The sequence below is a fragment of the Mizuhopecten yessoensis genome, unplaced genomic scaffold (genome assembly GCF_002113885.1).
Source record: "Mizuhopecten yessoensis strain PY_sf001 unplaced genomic scaffold, ASM211388v2 scaffold11157, whole genome shotgun sequence".
NCBI classification, from domain to species: domain Eukaryota; kingdom Metazoa; phylum Mollusca; class Bivalvia; order Pectinida; family Pectinidae; genus Mizuhopecten; species Mizuhopecten yessoensis.
Genome location: NW_018408908.1, coordinates 230,731 through 255,270, shown reverse-complemented (window position 1 = coordinate 255,270; position 24,540 = coordinate 230,731). Strand labels below are relative to the sequence as shown.

At 37.4% G+C, this 24,540-nt stretch overlaps 1 protein-coding gene across 1 annotated transcript in view; it reads left to right on the top strand.

Annotated features, from left to right (window-relative positions):
* The window catches only part of LOC110467075 (neuroglian-like), a gene marked incomplete at its 3' end in the record, with an annotated part of 317,409 nt that overhangs the window by 68,339 nt on the left and 224,530 nt on the right, over window positions 1–24,540 (top strand). Inside the window, exon 2 of the mRNA XM_021523975.1 lies at window positions 20,519–20,699. The remainder of the gene's footprint in view (window positions 1–20,518; window positions 20,700–24,540) is intronic.

The following is a 24,540-nucleotide window of genomic DNA, read 5'->3' as shown; positions in this document are numbered from 1 at the left end:
TCAGTCCTAACTACCCATCCCCTATGTCTGTACATATCCTTACTATCCTTCCCCTAACCCCTCACTCCTAACTACCCATCCCCTCTGTCTGTACATATCCTTATTATCCTTCCCCTAACCCCTCAGTCCTAACTACCCATCCCCTATGTCTGTACATATCCTTACTATCCTCCCCTTCCCCCTCAGTCCTAACTACCCATCCCCTCTGTCTGTACATATCCTTATTATCCTTCCCCTAACCCCTCAGTCCTAACTCCCCATCCCCTATGTCTGTACATATCCTTACTATCCTTCCCCTAACCCCTCAGTCCTATAACTACCCATCCCCTGTGTCTGTACATATATATCCTCACTATCTTTCCCCTAACCCCTCAGTCCTAACTTACCCATATCCTATGTCTGTATATATCCTCACTATCCCTCCCCTAACCCCTCAGTCCTAACTTACCCATCCCCTATGTCTGTATATATCCTCACTATCCCTCCCCTAACCCCTCAGTCCTAACTACCCGTCCCCTCTGTCTGTACATATCCTCACTATCCTTCCTCCAACCCCTTAGTCCTAACTACCGTCCCCTCTGTCTGTATATATTTATCCTTACTATCCTTCCTCTAACCCCTCAGTCCCAACTACTCGTCCCCTCTGTCTGTATGTTTCCTCGCTATCCTTCCCCTAACCCTTAAGTCCTATTTTCACTTCCCCCTGTCTTACCTTACCCTTTAGTCCTATTTTCACCTCCCCTGTCTTACCTAACCCTTTAGTCCTATTTTCACCTCCCCCTGTCTTACCTCACCCTTTAGTCCTATTTTCACCTCCTCCTGTCTTACCTCACCGTTTAGTCCTATTTTCACCTCCCCCTGTCTTACCTAACCCTTTAGTCCTATTTTCACTTCCCCCCTGCCTTACCTAACCGTTTAGTCCTATTTTCCCCTCCCCCTGTCTTACCTACCCGTTTAGTCCTATTTTCACTTCCCCCTGTCTTACCTAACCCTTTAGTCCTATTTTCCCCTCCCCCTGTCTTACCTACCCGTTTAGTCCTATTTTCACTTCCCCCTGTCTTCCCTTACCCTTTAGTCCTATTTTCACATCCTCCTGTCTTACCTAACCGTTCAGTCCTATTTTCCCCTCCCCCTGTCTTACCTACCCGTTTAGTCCTATTTTCACTTCCCCCCTGGCTTACCTAACCGTTTAGTCCTATTTTCCCCTCCTCCTGTCTTACCTAACCGTTTAGTCCTAATTTCACCTCCCCCTGTCTTACCTAACCGTTTAGTCCTATTTTCACTTCCCCCCTGTCTTACCTAACCGTTTAGTCCTATTTTCACCTCCCCCTGTCTTACCTTACCCTTTAGTCCTATTTTCACCTCCTCCTGTCTTACCTAACCGTTCAGTCCTATTTTCACCTCCCCCTGTCTTACCTTACCCTTTAGTCCTATTTTCACCTCCCCCTGTCTTACCTTACCATTTAGTCCTATTTTCACCTCCCCCTGTCTTACCTTACCCTTTTAACCTACTGTTGTTCCTGCCTTAGTTCCAACTTCATTGTTCGTCCTCTTTTTTCACCATTTCATTCTTTCATTCCTTTGTATTAGTCGCACTCGATTCCCTCCATCTTCCCTTTGTTTCTGGCCTCCTACCACCCTACTATACATCTGTAGTACCAGATACTGGTATACAGATGGAGAAATAAAACTGCAATAATGTTGTAATTCATAACAATTTTAATTTTATCTTAATCATCAGCACACGCAGACTTAATGGATGAGGAGCTTTACTGGTATTGCATGACAGTTCATAATTCTACACTTCTAATTGAATTTCATCTCTGAAACTTTTGGATATAAATCATAACCTGGTATCAGACATGCAACATCTAGTTTCCCAAAGGTCATTGTCAGGTTCCCAAAGGTCGTTTGTGGTGTCTAATTCAGGAACCATGCAACTTGATTTTATTTATGACTTGTGTTAATGTTACAATATCTGTAGGGTCTATGATATTTTGAAAACTCAACTTACAACATCATGCTGAAAATATCTCTCCATGTGTGTAGCCAGTGTGCTGTAATCCACAACAGAGTTAGACATGACAGAGTGTAGGACCATTTGGCCTTTTCCTCAGGAAAATTGCTTGAGCAAAAAACTGGTTCAGAGTTGAGGTGGAAGTCAGAGAGAAATCCAACCTCATCAATAATCTAGTGCTAGTTGATTTTAAGTCACCCAAGATTTAAGCTTGGAATTGGTTACAATATATTACAGCAGTCCAGTTGTTTGTATTCACAGATTCTCTAATGGGTTCTGCCTTACCAGCGAACGCTGGATCAGTTGGCTTTTTGCAGTTTAATTAATATAAATACGTTAAAACAACCCCAACAGTGTCATAGTTGATTAGGAATATTTGTCCAATATGGTTCAAGACCTGCCATGAAAAACCTTACAGCTTAACACTGATGTTGTCCCAATGTTTACATCTTGACCAAGTTACACAGGAAGCATCGATCAGATCCTGAGTTTTTGGGGTTCCACTAGGTGCTTGGTGAATAATAATAGTAAGAAATAGGAATATTCCTCATGATTTTGAATCAAAAATAGTTTTAACTAAACTTTTGTAAGCTAACCAGACATTTCATTGTCTGTTGTGGGTTATTCCATTGGCATTTAGGAGCTGGCAGTTATTGAGGGGTTAATCCGCACTGTGAAATATGCCATTAGACTTTTGAAAATGGATGCTGCGAAATAGAAAATATTGGCAACAAACTGTACACATGTAACATCTTTTCTGTTTAGCTCAATGCGTAATCTGTTTTTGTATGAGAAGTTGTTTGCTATTTCCTGGCAAATACACTTTTCAATAGAAATATCCATTTTCAAATGATCAATATTGAATTCTATTGTGCCCCATGTTTAGCCGTGGTACAGTGACAGTCTATAGTAATAGAAATGCAAGTTTGTTTGGAGTAGATGGCGCCAAGATGGTAGCTGTCTGAGAATGTTGAAGGATAGAATCAAAACGTATAAAATGTTCCTGGTTTAAATTCTGAACAGGTTTTAAAAGAATTGTGATATAAATAAAAATTATAAATTGGGAATTGTCTGTCCTCCATACGAAGAGGTAGGGCAGGGTGTGTGGCCATACTCTTTATAAAAAGGTTAAAAGTGGATTATTCCCTAATTGATGAAAATAAGATTGCATCACTTCAATCTTGTCAATAAAAAAGGTGTTTATTTATCACAGCATAAATACGATAAAATCCCTAAAGATGTATATAAATGTATATACAGTAGATAAGTATGAATACAATCAATATCCTCTAATGTGCTGATCTTCGTAGTACAGTAGTCTTTCTGTAATGTGCTGAACCCTATTTAAATACAGCAGATGTCTGCGATCCCTATAAATACAGTAGACTTTATGTAATGTACTGATTATAGTATAAATACAGTAAATGTCCTGTAATGTGCTTATCACAGTATAAATACAGAGGAATTTATCTCAAGGGCTTATCAAATTATATATACTGTAAACTTAATCTCAAGGGCTGGTCACATTAGAAATACGATAGACTTCCTGGCTAGGGCTGGTCACAGTAGAAATACGGTAGACTTCCTGGCAGGGGCTGGTCACAGTAGAAATACGGTAGACTTCCTGGCTAGGGCTGGTCACAGTAGAAATACGGTAGATTTCCTGGCAGGGGCTGATCACAGTAGAAATACGGTAGACTTCCTGGCAGGGGCTGATCACAATAGAAATACAGTAGACCTGGCAAGGGTTGATCACAGTAGAAATACGGTAGACTTCCTGGCAAGGGCTGATCACAGAAGAAATACGGTAGACTTTCTGGCAGGGGCTGATCACAATAGAAATACGGTAGACCTGGTAAGGGTTGATCACAGTAGAAATACAGTAGACTTCCTGGCAAGGGCTGATCACAGTAGGGATACGGTAGACCTCCTGGCAAGGGCTGATAACAGTAGAGTATGGTAGACTTCCTGGCAAGGGTTGATCACAGTAGATATACGGTAGACCTGGCAAGGGCTGATCACAGTAGAGATACGGTAGACTTCCTGGCAATGGTTAATCACAGTAGGAATACAGTAGACTTCCTGGCAATGGTTGATCACAGTAGAGATACGGTAGACCTGGCAAGGGTTGATCACAGTAGGAATACGGTAGACTTCCTGGCAATGGTTTATCACAGTAGAAATGCGGTAGACTTTCTGGCAATGGTTGATCACAGTAGGAATACGGTAGACTTCCTGGCAATGGTTGATCACAGTAGAGTATGGTAGACTTCCTGGTAAGGGTTGATCACAGTAGGAATACAGTAGACCTCCTTGCAAGGGCTGATCACAGTAGAAATACGGTAGACCTCCTGGCAATTAAGGGCTGATCACAGTAGAGTATGGTAGACTTCCTGGTTAGGGTTGATCACAGTAGGAATACAGTAGACCTCCTTGCAAGGGCTGATCGCAGTAGAAATACGGTAGACTTCCTGGCAATGGTTGATCAGAGTAGAGTATGGTAGACTTCTTGGTAAGGGTTGATCACATTAGGAATACAGTAGACTTCCTTGCAAGGGCTGATCACCGTAGAAATATGGTAGCCCTCCTGGCAAGGGCTGATCACCGTAGAAATATGGTAGCCCTCCTGGCAAGGGCTGATAACAGTAGAAATATGGAAGACCTCCTGGCAAGGGCTGATCACAGTAGGAATACGGTAGACTTCCTGGCAATGGTTGATTACAGTAGAAATGCGGTAGACTTCCTGGCAATGGTTGATCACAGTAGGAATACAGTAGACCTCCTTGCAAGGGCTGATCACAGTAGAGTATGATAGACTTCCTGGTAAGGGTTGATCACAGTAGGAATACAGTAGACCTCCTTGCAAGGGCTGATCACAGTAGAGTATGATAGACTTCCTGGGAAGGGTTGATCACAGAAGGAATACAGTAGACCTCCTTGCAAGGGCTGATCACAGTAGAAATATGGTAGACCTCCTGGCAAGGGCTGATCACAGTAGAAATACGGTAGACCTCCTGGCAAGGGCTGATCACAGTAGAGATACGGTAGACTTCCTGGCAAGGGCTGATCACAGTAGAAATACAATAAACCTCCAGCTTTTGTAAGATGAAGATATACGATACATTTTGAAAATTCAATAACGTAGCTATATTAACTTATGCTACCACATTAAAGTAAAAATATAAAGTAATTTAGTTCATGTTTTAATCTTGTTATAAAATTGAATTTCAAGGCTGGGAATGTCATTTATTATCCATTTCCAAGGCCACTCCTTACCACAGAATGCCATTTCATTTTACAAGTATACATTTTATAATAAAATGGAAACAGTGTAGAAAGCTATTATATTCCATTTCATATGAATTAAATTCTGTGTAATGACTGCAGGAAAAGGGAGTAATTATTAGGGATCATATAAAAACATATAATGCTGATGATGACTTATCACAAAGAAATAGAAAAAGAGAATCTTTTATCAAAGCACCAACAAATCACCTTATCATTTGTTTTTTTATTCTGTTAACGCCAAACAAAGTAGACTTCTTATAGGTTTAATTACATTGAAACCCACATAAAACTTTGTGGTACGTGTTTGAAAGTTCAGCTTAAATTTCTTTTATATGTGTTAATCATTTCTAGTGCAGACAATCAGTAAGTTTTTCTGTTTAAATCAATTTCTTCTTTTTTTTAGTGTATTCTTTTTTTTCTTTTTTTCTCTCTCCATTAAATCAGTAGAGAAGAATGCAGGTTTAGAGGAGAAGAGTACTTTTACTGTCATATCGTGGACGGTTATTTGTCACATTTCACCCATGCATGTTCCTGAAATCTTTACATCTGTATAACAAGGAACTAGCTAGGAATATCATTTTTTTGTATCGTCTAGAGAGGTCTTTCCTTGTATAATGTTCACCCTTTTAACAATTACATTTTACGTTAGTTTGATCTTAATATACTGTATTTCACTTCCTGGTTGCATCGGTATTTTTTCCAACTTTGCCTAAGTGTTAAAATGGTTTGTTTGATTAAGGCTGTCTATAAAACTGTCTTTGCTGTGTTGTTCTAGAACTACCAATGTATGGCTAGTGTAAGGTTCTTACTTATATAAAATAAATGTTAAAAATAATAAGATCTCGTCAAAAAAACAATCCATCAACTAAACTATTAAAAGCATCAAACTCTTGAAAACTATTCCAACAAGAGTTCCAATGAAAATGATGCAAAAATATCAATGAATTCTTTAAGAGTTGTCTGTCCTCTTCTCCTGCTACCGTGTCAGGATTAAGAGTTGTCTTCCCCTCTTCTCCTGCTACCGTGTCAGGAATAAGAGTTGTCTGCCTTCTTCTCCTGCTACCGTGTCCGGTATAACATAGCTAAATGTTTCAGGAGACTAAACTTTTACAATATAAATAGATGATAACACTAACTGTTGTTTCATGTGACTGAAACTAAACTATTTCAAACAGGCATAAATATTTAAATATTAAAATTAATTTCTGTTTTTTTTGTTTTGTTATTTTAGTTTCATGTCCAACTAGATCTTGATAAATCCCTCAAGATTCTCATGCAACCATGGTGCATTGAGCTTGGTTAGGTTTCAGAAATCACTAACCCAGATTGATAACACTGAAGCTACCACCTTGGCGGCCATCTGTCTGCTAATACTGCTGTTGATATTCAAATTTTTGTTTTGGGTCACATAAATTTCTTTTGAAAAACATTGGGTTCATCAGAGCGTCAGTTTGTAGTCATCAGTTTGTTGTCCTGGGAAATTGTCTTTTGGGCATTCGTCTGATTTTCCACAGATCATGTCACATGGTTTTTAATTAATTTCATGGCAACCTATCTAGTTTTATTCATGCTTGAGAAAGTCAGAGGTTTGCATCAGTGATGGTAATTTTAAACGCTGTATTCACCAGCTTGAAATGTCACACTTAATCTCCGTAAGTGTCAGTTTCCTTAATATCTTTCTGGAAATTTCTTTAATTGTTTTGTCTTTTTCCTTTTAGGAGATGTTGACAAGATATTCAAAACTTGTCAGCGAAATTGACAACTGATAGTTGTCACTCATTTAATTACTAAGCTACAGAGGTTGTTTCTCTCGTGCCATAAGAACCATTGTCAATGTTCATGACAATTGCTCTTGATCTCTAATGAAAAAGAAGCACAGGACACATCCATATTTTCTGAATACAGGAAAATAACACATCACACCGATATTGAGAGGGGGTGAGAGAAGAGTTGTCACGACCGCACAGTGATCGAAAATTTACTCATCAAACCGCCAAAGGAAGTGACAGAGCCATTGAGAAATGTCTATTGAAACAGAAAGATAAGACAGACTTGTGTAGTTAGAGGAAATACAATCAATGTGGACTGTGCCAGGATGTACAGAGCTACATATACGGGACTAGGACATGATGGAAAGTCTTGTCATTAACTCAAATAACTTCACAGAACCATGAAATATTGGGATTACAGGAAACAGTTGATGATAGAACTACAAGAGTCCAGAAACCAGGGAATTCTGGGGTCAGAGGGGACAGCTAGTCATAGAACCAGGGGACATCAGAGAACCATGGAATTCCTGGGTCAGAGGGTACAGCTAGTCATAGAACCAAAGGACATCAGGGAACATTGGAATTCCTGGGTCAGAGGGTACAGCTAGTCATAGAACCAGGGGACATCAGAGAACCAGGGAATTCCTGGGTCAGAGGGAACAGCTAGTCATAGAACCAGGGGACATCAGGGAACCAGGGAATTCTGGAGTCAGGGGTCAGAGGGTACAGCTAGTCATATTACCAAGGGAACATCAGGGAACATTGGAATTCCTGGGTCAGAGGGGACAGCTAGTCATAGAACCAGGGGACATCAGGAAACATTGGAATTCCTGGGTCAGAGGGGACAGCTAGTCATAGAACCAGGGGACATCAGAGAACCAGGGAATTCCTGGGTCAGAGGGGACAGCTAGTCATAGACCCAGGGGACATCAGAGAACCATGGAATTCCTGGGTCAGAGGGGACAGCTAGTCATAGAACCATTGGACATCAGAGAACCATTGAACTCCTGGGTCAGAGGGTAGAGCTAGTCATAGAACCAGGGGACATCAGGGAACATTGGAATTCCTGGGTCAGAGGGTAGAGCTAGTCATAGAACCAGGGGACCTCAGGGAACATTGGAATTCCTGGGGCCGAGGGGACAGCTAGTCATAGAACCCGGGGATATCAGAGAACCATGGAATTCCTGGGTTAGAGGGTACAGCTAGTAATAGAACCAGGGGACATCAGAGAACCAAGGAATTCCTGGGTTAGAGGGTACAGCTAGTCATAGAACCAAAGGACATCAGGGAACATTGGAATTCCTGGGGCCGAGGGGACAGCTAGTCATAGAACCAGAGGACATCAGGGAACCATGGAATTCTGGAGTCAGGGGTCAGAGCGTACAGCTAGTCATAGAACCAGGGGACATCAGAGAACCATGGAATTCAGGGGTCAGGGGTCAGAGGGGACAGCTAGTCATAGAACCAGGGGACATCAGGGAACCATGGAATTCTGGAGTCAGGGGTCAGAGGGTACAGCTAGTCATAGAACCAGGGGACATCAGGGAACCATGGAATTCCTGGGTCAGAGGGGACAGCTAGTCATAGAACCAGAGGACATCAGAGAACCATGGAATTCCTGGGTCAGAGGGAACAGCTAGTCATAGAACCAGGGGTCATCAGAAAATCAGGGAATTTCGGGTACCTGGCCCATGCAGTTTCACAAACATTCCTCTACTGAAAGATTTTTTTAACCATTTTATAGGAAAGCGTGCTGGAGTAAAGGAAACTTCAACTATGGTTTCCCTTAATTCACTCCAGCAATACTTTCCAATTGGAAACGAAGGATTGGTCAGTCACTTCTGAGCTTTGGGCAAAATATTCTGTTGGGAACATGTTGGCTGGTCAGTAAATTACTCCCATGAACAAGTTTTTAAAGAACAAATGTTAATGAATCGGGATACAGGACTCAATTATGCTACTTCAGAATCCATATTTTAGGTGACTATATTTAAAACAGACAGGTATACATACCACAAGTTAATTATCTCAGAATTAATTCCAACTTAGACATGAACAAGTTTTGTGTCCTGAAATAACATACAGTATTAATGGATCCTGTCTAGATTGAATGAATGGAGAGATGATAAAAAATGGCACGTGTAGTGACTTTCACTTGTATTGTTATTGTTTCCAATCAGTTTGTTCGTGTCAGTGAGGTTGGTTCTTATGGCTGGCGTTAACATTTATGAGTTTGGCGTGGAGTGTATAAGCTCAGCTTACTGATACTGGAATCGTACAGGGAGCACCATCTAGTGAGTTAGGCCAAAGGTCTGATGTTCGATGAAACTCTAGGGCCTTTTTATTCCTCTGCTGATCTGATCTTTGAGAGAAGGGAATCATAGCCACGTAAAAACCTCATCATCGTATGACACATTCTACCTCAGGTTTATATATAAATTGGAAATGTGAAAATTCACGAGATTGAATTCAAAGAGAAAATGACAGTTGGTAAATGTTTATTGTCACAGAAATCTGTTATATCTGATGGTTGAGCTCTTCTTATGGACGTCCAATTTAAACAAAAGGTTATAATGGTTATGAGCAATACATATTTTGTACCAGTTGCGGGATGGCCTATTGGGAGTTTGTGTTGATTCCCATTCCCAATGCCTGTCCTCACATATGTATTCTTCCTTACTTCATTGACATTGGCCGGTGTCTCAACCTTTTTGAAGACAATTAAGTTATCCAAATGATCTTCATTACATGTACACATATAGCCGAACTGGACTTGGTCAACTACCAGCAACCAAGTTTCACTATTGATAGAGTATCTGTCAATGTTTATTGGAGATGTCAAATATATTTAACAAAATGATCACCTGAACAATAAACCGTTCTGTTGGACAGTTGGTTTACTATTCTGGATTTTATGTCTAATTCTGATGTTTGGTTTTACTGTTACTGAATGGCTTCAGGGCAAAGATTTACTGTTGCATCTGGCCTAGAAACAGGTCTGCTGACTAAGGATTTTCTTTGTGCTAAAAATAATTTTCACAAATTTTCATTCTTCAATGAACTGTATAAAGCAACATTTTGAAGATATATTTCAAAGGCAAATGTCTTGGTCAGCTGGCAAGGTCAAATTAAAAAATTCAAGGTCAACTAGCAAGATCCATTGTCTAGTTTAGATGATCAAGTCAAATGTTCTGAGAGGTTTAAAGGTTCATGGTCAATGCAAGATGATGGGACATACACAGCATTGAATTATGCACGTTGTTAACATATAGGCTGATGCATGCTGGTTAATAAACTCAGGGTTTTTTTTCTCAAAAAAAAGACCTTGAAAGATTTTAAGTTTATATTAGACAAACAGCCTTGGAACTTTGCTAATAAAGCTATGTAATCTTATAACATACACAATTCATCATTCCAGTGATGCTTATATTTCAAGACCCTAAATTATGGCCGATTCAAGGTCATATGTTATGCAGCAAAACTTCAAGGGCAAAAACCAGGCAAACAAATACTGAAATTTTTTTGCATGTACGTATCTAGGGAATTGGATTATGCTGTTGATTATTTTTTTATGAGATTTACAAAAATGTATGCATCCATATTGTATGTGAAGACTATAATGACAGCTGATCGTGAGAGCTTTTTGTCCCCATTCGGCTCCGTTTCTGTTTGTCCTCCCATTACCGCCAGCCTAATGTAGTTCAGTGTATACACGACTGATTTACATGTGTAATAACAGATATAAGTTTGACTCGTCACAGGTAAAGCTACACACGAGGATGACATTCTCCGGGGACACTGGAGAGAGCTCTCTCCGAGATCCACTTTATTGTCTAGTGGGATTTAGCATTGTTGGTTTGACAGTGGACTCGGACAGGAGTGAAATTGTTAAATAAAGAAATATCTACTTATTGATAATTTGGTATAAGCTTGTTTATAAGATTCAGTGTATGTACTTCACACAAGTTTAACATCTGCATTGGATTGACTGTTTTTAACATGTTTGCTTGAAATAATGAATTTTTCTAATTTTATATTCATATGTAGTCCAAGCTTATGGGGGAAAAGGTGTGAGCAAAATGTGTTGTATAATTTTTGTTGTTGAAATAATCTGAGTATTACTCTGCGATATTAATGGAGTTTAATTTGTGCATCAGGCATAGTATATTATTGATAACGTCATAACTATTGTAATTCATCTCATAAACAGACTTTCAGGTCAGGCTTCGGCTTTGTTACCGACAAAAAGCTCCAGGAAATGATGTCTACAGGGAGGCGGGGACTGACAGAATGAGGAACTTAGTGAACACAGTAACAGCTTTCACTGCGTAATCAAGATTTACTACAGAAGCATTTGTTCAATATTTTCTCCAATATAGAACCAAAGTAAATTGTGTGTAATGTTATTAGAGTGTTATTGTCGATACATTTAGATCTATTTTGGATAAAAGACATCTGCAGCGTTCAACCTGCATCAATCTTCTCCTTGTTCCTCAGAGTAGAAAAAATGTTTTAATAAAATTTTCAGAAACTACCCTTTTTTCTTCTCTCTTTTTTAAACTCCCCTATGAGAAAAAGACGGGTGTTATTGCCAACCTCAGCTTCAATTTGGTCGTAATTCTGTTCTATATATGTCGCTGTCCAATAGTGTTAACTCTGATTTATATTGTCTGCCACATGACTCTCAAATGAAATTAAAGCGGCTTCAGCAAGATTTCTACATAGTTAAAATATCCCTGAAAATGAGATTTTGATTCTCAAATGATTTAAGAGAAATTTTATAAGAAGTACATAAAATGTGTAAAGATTAAGTTAGTAACTAAATTGCATGCTGCAGCTTTTGAAAAGTGTCACATCATTGTGACAAAATTTCATTAGAAGCATAAACATGTTGTTTTGGATAAAAGTACAAAATTATTGCAGATCTAGCACAACGAAATCCTCATTTAGTTTCCTGCTTTTTATTTGCCATTTTGCATATTGCTACCATTTTCTAAGGTGTCGTACTTAAACTGTTTTCCTTTCCCATTAGTCTGTATGGCAACCTGTTTACTCATCATTCACCCCTGAAGACACATTTGAACTCTTCCAATGAACTCAAAGGTTGGAATAGTTCATTATGAAAGTTCAGGGGTAAATGAGTTGAACTCTCCTGCAGTATTTTGCCAAGCTCTTCTTTTGTAAATGTTTTTATAATGTTGAATGTTAAAATTTTAACATTTTATAAAAATGTAAATGTTAAAATGTATTAATGTTATATCGTACCACCTTCTATACGACGTGAAGAAGTACAGTTACCACTGCCGTAGTGTAAGATGCATCTAGATTTATATACAGGTTGTATTTGAAGGCTAGAAACAGGACACTTCAATTGACACTAGGGGATTTCAAAATACAATAAGGTTATCCCCATTCTAATTCATATCTAAAAGAAACTCTGTTGTGGATTAGTGATGTCGGGTATATGCATAGTGAGGTGGAGTTACATGACCTTTCGCACTATTGTTTGTGATGTCATGAATAATCAATTTCATGACGTCTGGATAAGTCGGGGTCATGGACATCATTAACAATCGCCATCCGGGCTTAATATGCAAATGAGAAAAATTTGTGTAGTGTATGGCATGGTTATGCTGTCACAAATAATTTTGATTGACCAATCAAATGTCGTGTTACATCTCTAATGAATTAAAATAGTGATTTACGTGGGCAGTCCCCAAAATGTCCTATATTTCTTTTTATGTGGTTGAATGCACCTTTCCCTATCGTTAATGCGGTTTTATTGTAGCTTTGTATCAAATGATCTTAAAATCAAAAGAGAAAAAACTGTTCTCCCGAGATTTCGATGCAGCTGAATATGCAATGTAAAAAGTTCACTGATGACGTAGGGACAAGATCATTTGCTAGGCATAGGTCAGTGTAAAGTATACCAGTGATGCAATAACAAGATTTGTGGATGGCTGGGTAGGGTAAATACTGTTTTATATACTTTATGGCTGGGTAGGGGAAATACTGGTTTAGATACTTTATAGCTGGGGAGGGGAAATACTGTTTTATATACTTTATGGCTGGGGAGGGTAAATACGGTTTTTGATACTTTATAGCTGGGTAGGGGAAATACTGGTTTAGATACTTTATAGCTGGGTAGGGGAAATACTGTTTTATATACTTCATGGCTGGGTAGGGTAAATACTGTTTTAGATACTTTATAGCTGGGTAGGGTAAATACTGTTTTAGATACTTTATGGCTGGGTAGGGTAAATACGGTTTTAGATACTTCATGGCTAGGTATTATAAATATGGTTTTATACAGTTTTAAATACTTTATGTTAAATATAATGTTTTGAGTACCCTGCAGTCAACATGTATTTATAAAGAACCTTATAGTAAATATACTTTTAAGTGCCTTGTAGTAAATTCAGTTTAACAGCTTTAGGCTAAATAAAGTTTAGAATGCCCTCAAGTAGATTAGTATTAAGTGCCTCATGGTTAATACAGTTTATCATACCCTATAGTAAATATAGTTTTAAGCAATTAAGGGGAAAGATAGACATTATAGTAAATATAGTTTTAAGCAATTTCGGGTAAATACAATTGTAAGTGTCTTAATATTAGTTAATATATTTTTAGTTTCATGAGGGTAAATTCAGTTTCAAGAGTCTTAAAGTAAATATAGTTTAAGTGCCTAAGAGTTAATACAGTTTTAAGTGTCTAAGGGTAAATACAGTTTTCAGTGTCTTACGGTAAATATACTTTTAAGTGCAGTAGGGGAAATATGGTTTTCAGTAGGTATGAAAAGTTACCTAATAGTGGGTTAGATATTCCCATAGCTGTGAATCATTGTAAAATTACATAATGTACATCATAGATCTCCATTGAACAACAGCATATTGAGAGTGTAACATTGAATCAATATTCAACCTGAAGCCCACTGTTAAAGTAAGAGGCGATCAGACAGGCGGAACAAGCTACATCTATCTTTTTGGACAGTGATCTAGACTTATAGAGATACAGAGAAGTTGTTTATATGTGGTAAACTTATATAGCTATGTAGATATATATCTGATGTGCCAAGAGCCTCCTAATGTTTACACCAGGCTCAACATCCAATGTGTTAGCTTGTGTATACGTTAATATAACTCCAATAATAACCATATATATTTGATGCATCAACATGTATAAGGTTATTTATGTTTCTCGTTTGATTATAAGCATATAAAATATAAATTAATTTAGTTTTAGTCTGCTGGAGTATGTCTCATAACTCTTTTTGATTCAGGAAATCTGGATTGTATTTTAGGTAAAGTTGACAATGCTCTGATATTCTAGGTCAGTAGGTACTGATGCTGTGTGTGTTTGACCTCCTGTCACCCCTCCTGCCCAACAGTAGCTAGTATGGCCTGGAATCTTATTCTGGCTGTATCTGAATTGTTTCAAGACTTTGCAGATCAACAAACCTGAAATATGTATATTATTATTAAAGTAGGTATTTAACATAACCTTGAATTTTAGAAAAGACTTGTATTTAAGGTCATCACATCGGTATGTCAGTAACCTGGGTTATCTATCATATATATAAGTTATTGTCGGTAATTTTGAGTTACCTATCATTATCAGTATTTCTGGTTACTAATTGTTTGTATTGAAAGATTTCACTGTTCTGTATATGCTCTTTCCACTGTTAAATAACTGTAGATAGCCTAGGTAGGCAACACTTGTTCAAAGCTTGTATAGAACCAGCATTTCAGACTTAAATCAGTGGAAAAAGGCCATGAGCTGCAGGCACTCAAATAAATGTGTGGTAGAGTCTACTAAAGTTACCTAGGGTTGAAAGGGTTAAAGCTTGTATAGAACCAGCATTTCAGACTTAAATCAGTGGAAAAAGGCCATGAGCTGCAGGCACTCAAATAAATGTGTGGTAGAGTCTACTAAAGTTACCTAGGGTTGAAAGGGTTAAAGCTTGTATAGAACCAGCATTTCAGACTTAAGTCAGTGGAAAAAAGCCATGAGCAGGCACTCAAATAAATGTGTGGTAGAGTCTACTAAAGTTACCTAGGGTTGAAAGGGTTAAAGCTTGTATAGAACCAGCATTTCAGACTTAAATCAGTGAAAAAAGGCCATGAGCATGGCACTCAAATAAATGGTAGGTTAGAAAAAGCGATAACAAGATTTTCTTTTTGCCTGATGACAACGCCTTATTTAATATAATGCAGTCTTGGTTTTGAGACAAATATATATATTTACTGCAATTTTCATGAAACATGATGTATGACATACACTTTACTACTGTTAATTAGATAACACCTCGGGTAAAGCTTCACCTAAGTTTGTTTACACTCGTCCACATGTTGCCACCTATGCTGATTAGGATTAGTGTTGCCCAGTTTTCAGCTTCCACCAGACCTCCAAACACTGATACAATGGTATCAGGTTGATTTATAACATTATCATTTCTTGGCATTGAAACGAATACAATAGGGTATACTGGGAACCTGATACAGCCGTAAAGATATGTAGCAATTCTACTTCTGTCTGGTGTAGATCTGGGTTCTGGCTTCCCACATGGGAAGTACTTGTAAGTAGATCTTGTAATTTCCGGTTTAGAATGCTGAGGTATATCAGAAATGATACTTATAGGTTCTGACCAGACTGTCTTTTGATTTTCTTGCTGTAATAAGACACATTTTACTTATCACTATTGGCCATGTTTTACTTGTTGTTAAAGGACATATGTAACATGTTCATTAAACACATGTTCCAATATCAGAAAATTATCTAAATATCTGTAACAAACAATATTTAATCAAATTGATGACACATTTGTTATAATAATGGGAATTCATGTGAAAAAGGCAAGACAGGAAATTCTTCTAGTTTACATATGTAAATTGATTATTATTCAAGGGACATCACTTTGACTATTACAGTGTTGTTTCTTAATTAAATATTTTGTTACTTTTACCTTTATTTCTTTAACTACAGGAAAGAATGTTTTAAAATGCAGTGCGAATTTACTTGAGTTTTGGGCTGCTTTAGCATGTTCAACGAGGTAAGGATAGGGATTTGTATGTTCTGGAGGAGGTAATAATCTACATTTGTAACTACAGGTGTGCTTTGTATACACACCTGCCAGATTAAATGGTTGGATTGGTGTTACGCAGCAGGAGTGTGTGGTCCAATGATAAAACACCTTAATTTGTACCTCATGTACCTTTGTCAGGCGTTAAGTGGCAAACGATGTTCTGTCAATTTTACTTTTATCTCTGCGAAAGAATTTCAAGACATCGTAGCAAGCTTCAGCAATTACTGCAAATCAGCTTGTGTTTTTAAGCCTGCAGCGATACACTTATTGACTGGTAAACCAGACCTAATCAATCGCTATCCTCCAGTTTTTGAAGTAATTAATGATATTGCAATTTTAAGAAATCGTTTTCTGAGGCATGTATAGGAATATGGTGGACATGTGAATGAAATGATGGTTGTCATGGTTACCAAATTAAGCCAGTTTTTCACGATTAAGTTGATGAACAATGTCATAATTATGAAAATAAATCACCTTTTACAGAGATCGGTATCGGCTAGTTGTAGGGTACAAAACAAGCTTAAACAATTTTCATTTATTGCCTAGTTAGAAACAAACGTTCTTCTGACCCTACTGAACTTGCATGCAAACTGGATTCAGAGCTGGTTTTCCTGACACAACTTATATCTTATCAAGTAATGATTCTGTAGGTTTATGTACTATAGATCTGCATCACCTCACAAGCTTGCATGCGAGTCAGATGTGGTGTTTGAATTGAGTGATAGATTCTGAGAGTGCATTTCACACGGACTTATCCTTAGTATACCAAAGAAATCTGTTAAATAGAAGGATTATAATGAAAACATGGTTAAGATCATATACAAGCTTACGTTCAAGAAATATTCATTACCTCATATGCTGTAGAAAATGAAAAACTTTGAAGTTAGGTCTCTCCTAGATCAATACTTTTATATCCAAATTCAAAACTCATATATTACAATTTTTGTGTATAAAAAACGAAAGCATTCCTATTTATTCTTGTAAAATGATACAGCACAGCAATTTTATCTAGCAGTGATCCCTGAATAATTTAACAGCCTGATAAGTTACTCATATATCTTCTGCTGAAATAGATGGTTATCAAGCCCATATTTCCCACATGTAAATCTATAATTTTCATATTCAAAATGTTCCTGTGTATGCTCCAATACGTTCAGTTATAAAAGTGATTTTCCCACAAATTGATTCATTTTTTTTTCAATGAGTTATTTTGTCCGGCAATCTCCTCCCACATTTTTCAACGGATCTCTTTGACACTTGGTGTACTTTATAATCATGTTATGAAGTTGTGTCTCCCTTAAAAGAATTTTGATTCAATGATTTTTGCAAAATTTATTGCCTTTTGTTCATTTCAGTATTTGATTTTTTGTCGGAAGATTTTCTCCTACATTTTTTATAGTGTATCAGCTAACCACTGATGCAGATCTTATTTCAATGTCAGAAAGTATATAACACTATATGGCATTCGACGGGCGTATTTTGTTCCGCCCCGCGATACTCTTTTTTTTTATCTTTTTTTTTTTTATCTCAGTTTAGTTTCATAATCATGATGAGAAACTTTTAAAAAGTGTTTTGAATTGACATATGGTTGTCAGATGTCTTTAGTACGGGTGGGGTGTCAGATAGGACAGGTTTTGTCTTTGAGTTTGACGCACTGTTGTCGGACGCCTTAAGTAGGGGTCTTTTTCTATCAGAGTTTGACGTATGATCAGATGGCTTAAGTAGGTGTGCGTTGGAGAATGGCAGCAGAGTGCCAAAGTGGTTCAGATATGCATTTCATTTCATGGCACTGCATGTTGTTGCACTTCTACACATGGCTACCATTGCTAAAGACTAATGAGGAAGTGGTGATGTTGAGCTATAAATCCCAGTTCTGCTATGTGTATATATGTGTCGTAATTGGAAGTGACGTGTTGACTCAAAATCGCTTCTTTGCCAATTACACATTTTGTATCACAGAACAGACCATTTTAAAACTTATTTTATCACATTATAATTGTTTTCAAGCAAGTGGTCTTATAATACAGGTACTCCACCACACAAGTATTGTGAGCAGAAATGTATTTCCTAAGAAAGGGGTGTTATGTTTAGATACAAGTTGTATCACAAGACAGGTGCTTGCATTATCAAAACAGATGGGGGCCCACTCCCTTGCGTCCTGAAGTAATGCTTCCCTTCTACTCCACACAAATCCTTTGCTCCCAGATGACAGTGATGGGATAGAACAAGGAATAATGTGGTAACCTACCTGAATGTAAACAAGATCTTACACCTTAATCAAGCTGTGATTTCAAACGAACCCATGTTGTAAAGAACCAGCTGTCTATTTTCCAGGTTCAGTTTGTGAGAATAAAAAACCTGATGCTGTTTTGTTGTTGTTTTACTGTTTTAGTCAAATCAATAATGGTCTTCAATGAAGTTTAACATATTTGAAGATTTTGGTTTATTTTTCAGTACTAAGTATGCTTCGGGAAAAAAAAATGTCAATTTAGTCTTTCTTATCGAATAAAGCGTCTTGGCACTCTATGAAATTTAATGAGAAATATTTTGGGAGGGAATCTGTATTCTTTGACCTTTGCCAGTAAAGGAACTGGAATCTGGGATAAGGGCGCTAATGATAGATGTTATGGGCTATTTCTTGCCCTCCTTCATACTTTAGATATAACCCAATCATTATTAGTCCTAGCTACCATATACTCTGTAGAAATTCTCTCAGCCCCTAGGCAGAGGCTGCCAGACTCAAATCGGCCTTTCATAAACACAAAAACAAGTCTTTTGAAACAATTCTAGACCCTTAAAGAACTCCAAACATTTTGGTAACAAATTATTTTCTGTGATGTAAATATTTACCCCTGGCTGTAGAAAAGAATTTTTATAGAGTTGAATGGAGTCAAACTTCTTCTGACTTTCTTGTAAGGGAAGGGTTGACATATCTTCCTGCTCCCCCTCCCCCTCCCCCTCCCCCCATTATTTTCCCTATGACTCCCCCTCCCCCTCTCCCAGGGATATATAGAGACTGTGATTTATAGAGGTAGGGTAACCAGATCAGGATGTTAGATCGGCAGGGCACCATGACTGGAATACATCATCCTACCCTATGATAATCCCCAACAGAAAAACCTAATAAAGAAACAGTTTTTATGTCCTCGACTTGCACAACAGGTGGCAAGGGGTCAAATCTTAGGGTCAAGTACATGTCAGGCAACTTGACCTCTGATTTAAATAAACCATGTACTTTAAAATGTGCATGCACTGTTTCATGGGAATAATTACTTATAGCTCCTGTCGAGTGGTGACCTCTGTAATTTACATAAATCACAGGAGATGCTGAGACGGAGGATTATGCTCTCTCTCCAGGATCAAATACATGTTCAACACGTTGACCTTTATATTCAACATAAATCATACTTTTTGGGAATTTATCAGATTTGAAAATGTTTGAGATATGATGGAATGACATACTTGCTGAGCGTTCAGAGATATCTGGCACTTCAGAACAACTTGCAACACGTAGCCTTGGATAAAGTGTGGTCATAAATATTTGAGGAGATTAAAAAACAGATTTAAAACAATTACATAAAATGAGTCCAGAGACTCTTAGTGTGTGTTAACAGTTATAGGGGGAAGCTGATCCGCCGATAGTAAACCAACACTCCGCCACTCCGACAGAGAAACAAAAACATCACAGTCACACAAATTGATGGCGTTTGTTCTGTAGGAAGACAAACCTCCAGATAACAAAATAGTATTAGTGAAAAGGATAAATTCCAGGGAGATATGCAAAGGCCAAAGCTCATTTAGCCTATCTGGTCTCCTGGCTGGTGTGGAGTCCATCTGGTACGGAGGCTGTGTGAGGAGGAGAATATATACACTGTTTATTTTATATTGTCAAAAGTAGTGTATTCTTTACCTGGGCCTTACCCTCTAACATGTGTGTATATGTGCACTTGGCAGGTTTTTTTTCTCTTTTGTTGTTAAAAGGTTGTGTTTGAAGTCTGGAGATTTTTTTTCCACATTTCGTTGCAGAAAGTTGTGTTATATGTGTATTTCTTACTGAAAGGACACCCTGACAGGGGACTTTATAGAAACTTGCTTTCTGTAGGATTTCGTGACTTGTAAACCTTTTACTACTTGTGTCTTTACTGTATATAATATTTTGTAATATTCTGGTAACATCAGTTCCGTTGAAGCTTGACCGTAATGATAACATCTCCCCTACATTAAGAGATTTAACGAATATTAACTCATATTATATCAGGGGAATTTTTGCTGTTATCAGAATGTTCACAAAACAACTTACATATTCTCCCCAATTCTTTGGATCAATATTACCAAACTGATTTTTTTTTATTTTTTTTCCAGATTCTTCAAATGATTGGTAATTACTAATTCTTCTGAAGAGGAAGTTGGAAGAAAACTGTTTTTTTTCTGAGTGGAGTAAGACTGGGATTTAACTGGACCTATATATATATTTTCATTCTTATGTGAAATGGATTTTTGCAACACTGGACATTTTTAACTTCTAACACAAACCAACAACAAGGTAAGTCATTTTATGTTCAGGTATTTTATTTACTTTAAAAAAGGGGAAAATGGAAGGATACGTTAATTAAATGCATACAGATTTATATTTTTTTGAAATCACATTTTTTTTTTGGTGAGATTTTTAAATTGGAGGAGGGATGTGTGTGTGTTGTAACAGGATTGTCGTTGTTTTCATGAATGGATTTCATTGCCCTAATTAAAGCAGAAATTGCTCTCTGGTTTAATCAACAAACAGCTTGTTACATTTACAATCAGATAGGTGTGCGTACTGTAGTGGTGATGCCTTTAGTTATAGTGTGACTACCACCAGGAGAGGTTCGGAGGATATATGCCTTGTACCGTGTTACACACCTACCCACTGTTGTTAAAATCATAATTAGGAATTGTATACATGCACTTGTATTGCTTAACACAATACACTTCTAGATCTGTGGACCATATAGTACCATCACAGGTATCCTGCTTTTCATTCCTAGGCCTAACTCAGATCCCTAGTCCAGTTTAGATATGCAGGGGTGAATGAGTTAACCCTGTTTGCTCCAGTCTACCTAGATATTCAAATGGCAAACAGGCAGCTTTGTGAGAAGTGCACATGTAAAGTGTTGGTGTCATGCGATTCCGATGACATTAGTATACATTCAATCAAACGGGTCACAATTTTTGGCACAGAAATGTCATATGTGTTGTTTTGATACAATTTAAAAAAAAAAATCTGTAGCCTGCAGGTCACTCCAATTTCTTAGTTTAAAGCTAAAAAAAGGTAAGGAAATATATCACTTTTGGAAATATATCACTTTTTCAAAATAAATTAGTTTCTGCTGGTGTCTTAATATTAGTGAATTATTCACAGGTACATGGGGAATTAGTTTGAAGCTACAGTTTCATTGTCACACCTGTCAGACAAGTTTACATCTGATTTCTATTGGAAATATGTTTGCAAACAAAAACTTTCAGATTTTTTTATTTTTTTTAATTATTGGACTTGAAGAATAGTAAAACGATCTGGGGAAGATAAGAGATGGTATACTGTGTACAACTCACTGTTAGCCTGAATTTATCTACATTTATATTTCATGGATAGAACTTTATTATCTTTGCTAAAATTAAAGAACCTGAGGAAATGCTTTAAAGTTGTATTAAACACATAACAATAACTTTCTTTTCAAAAGATTAATACAAGCAGAAAGTGGGTCGGTTATGGCAGAATTACTATTGCATGTCTGACTCCAATCCTTTACCTAATGCTTATATGTCTATGGTTTCTTCGTAATTATAAAGCATTATGATAATTATGGTACATTCTAGATACCATTGACAAATTAGCCCAAAGGAGCTATGGAAAAGATCTTAGTGTTGGAGTTATCTCCCTTCAACCAAGAGATTTGTTAAAACCCTTATAGTTTAGTTGTTTGTTATAAATCATTGATTGTGTGTGCTAGAGTTATACAATTATATGTGGAGGTGCCTTGCATTCGTAACCAGTCCCTGTATTCAATATAAAATGTTAATATATTCAATTCCTTCTAAGTGCACTCTGTCACCACTCCATAGATTTGTAAATTGGTGCATGGCCACTTCAGGGAGAATTGTCAATAAGTCCTAAATTTGTTTTTCCTGATAATGCTCTATAAAAAGGGCAGGAAAGAATTGGAAAGTGCGATTAGAAAGAAATGGAAATTCTCCGAAGGTTATTTTGTAGCAATAAAATTCTGTCTTTGTTGGCTAATCAACAGACATGGACAATGTACTAGCAATACAATATTGCAGACACGGAGTTGGCATCACCTAATGTGGAACTGTTGTCAGAAAACTTCTCAAATTAGTATATAATGGGTGTATTACATTGATAGGGCCTTTTGCAAGCCTGAGTCACACTTTTGACATCATTTAAGGCCAGGCCGTCTAAGGTCGAGACTTGTGGCTATACAGTCCCAGTAAGTTTCATTCACTGGCTACAATTCCTGTGTTACTGAATTACCTATTACCAAAGAGGTTATACTAATCTCTCGCTACCTGTCATTATAGAGATTATATAAATCTCAGCTGATATAAGATCCAATAGTCTACCTGTCATTGGAGAGATTGTAGGGTATGTTACTTGTTACTGGAGAGCTTATATAAGATTCAATAGTCTACCTGTCATTGGAGAGATTGTAGGGTATGTTACTTGTTACTGGAGAGCTTATATAAGATTCAATAGTCTACCTGTCATTGGAGAGATTGTAGGGTATGTTACTTGTTACTGGAGAGCTTATATAAGATTCAATAGTCTACCTGTCATTGGAGAGATTGTAGGGTATGTTACTTGTTACTGGAGAGCTTATATAAGATTCAATAGTCTACCTGTCATTGGAGAGATTGTAGGGTATGTTACTTGTTACTGGAGAGCTTATATAAGATTCAATAGTCTACCTGTCATTGGAGAGATTGTAGGGTATGTTACTTGTTACTGGAGAGCTTATATAAGATTCAATAGTCTACCTGTCATTGGAGAGATTGTAGGGTATGTTACTTGTTACTGGAGAGCTTATATAAGATTCAATAGTCTACCTGTCATTGGAGAGATTGTAGGGTATGTTACTTGTTACTGGAGAGCTTATATAAGATTCAATAGTCTACCTGTCATTGGAGAGATTGTAGGGTATGTTACTTGTTACTGGAGAGCTTATATAAGATTCAATAGTCTACCTGTCATTGGAGAGATTGTAGGGTATGTTACTTGTTACTGGAGAGCTTATATAAGATTCAATAGTCTACCTGTCATTGGAGAGATTGTAGGGTATGTTACTTGTTACTGGAGAGCTTATATAAGATTCAATAGTCTACCTGTCATTGGAGAGATTGTAGGGTATGTTACTTGTTACTGGAGAGCTTATATAAGATTCAATAGTCTACCTGTCATTGGAGAGATTGTAGGGTATGTTACTTGTTACTGGAGAGCTTATATAAGATTCAATAGTCTACCTGTCATTGGAGAGATTGTAGGGTATGTTACTTGTTACTGGAGAGCTTATATAAGATTCAATAGTCTACCTGTCATTGGAGAGATTGTAGGGTATGTTACTTGTTACTGGAGAGCTTATATAAGATTCAATAGTCTACCTGTCATTGGAGAGATTGTAGGGTATGTTACTTGTTACTGGAGAGCTTATATAAGATTCAATAGTCTACCTGTCATTGGAGAGATTGTAGGGTATGTTACTTGTTACTGGAGAGCTTATATAAGATTCAATAGTCTACCTGTCATTGGAGAGATTGTAGGGTATGTTACTTGTTACTGGAGAGCTTATATAAGATTCAATAGTCTACCTGTCATTGGAGAGATTGTAGGGTATGTTACTTGTTACTGGAGAGCTTATATAAGATTCAATAGTCTACCTGTCATTGGAGAGATTGTAGGGTATGTTACTTGTTACTGGAGAGCTTATATAAGATTCAATAGTCTACCTGTCATTGGAGAGATTGTAGGGTATGTTACTTGTTACTGGAGAGCTTATATAAGATTCAATAGTCTACCTGTCATTGGAGAGATTGTAGGGTATGTTACTTGTTACTGGAGAGCTTATATAAGATTCAATAGTCTACCTGTCATTGGAGAGATTGTAGGGTATGTTACTTGTTACTGGAGAGCTTATATAAGATTCAATAGTCTACCTGTCATTGGAGAGATTGTAAGGTATGTTACTTGTTACTGGAGAGCTTATATAAGATTCAGTAGTCTACCTGTCATTGGAGAGATTGTAGGGTATGCTACTTGTTACTGGAGAGCTTATATAAGGTTCAACATTCTATCTCCAAGGGAGTGAATGATTCTTTTTCTCTAACCCTATTCACCCATT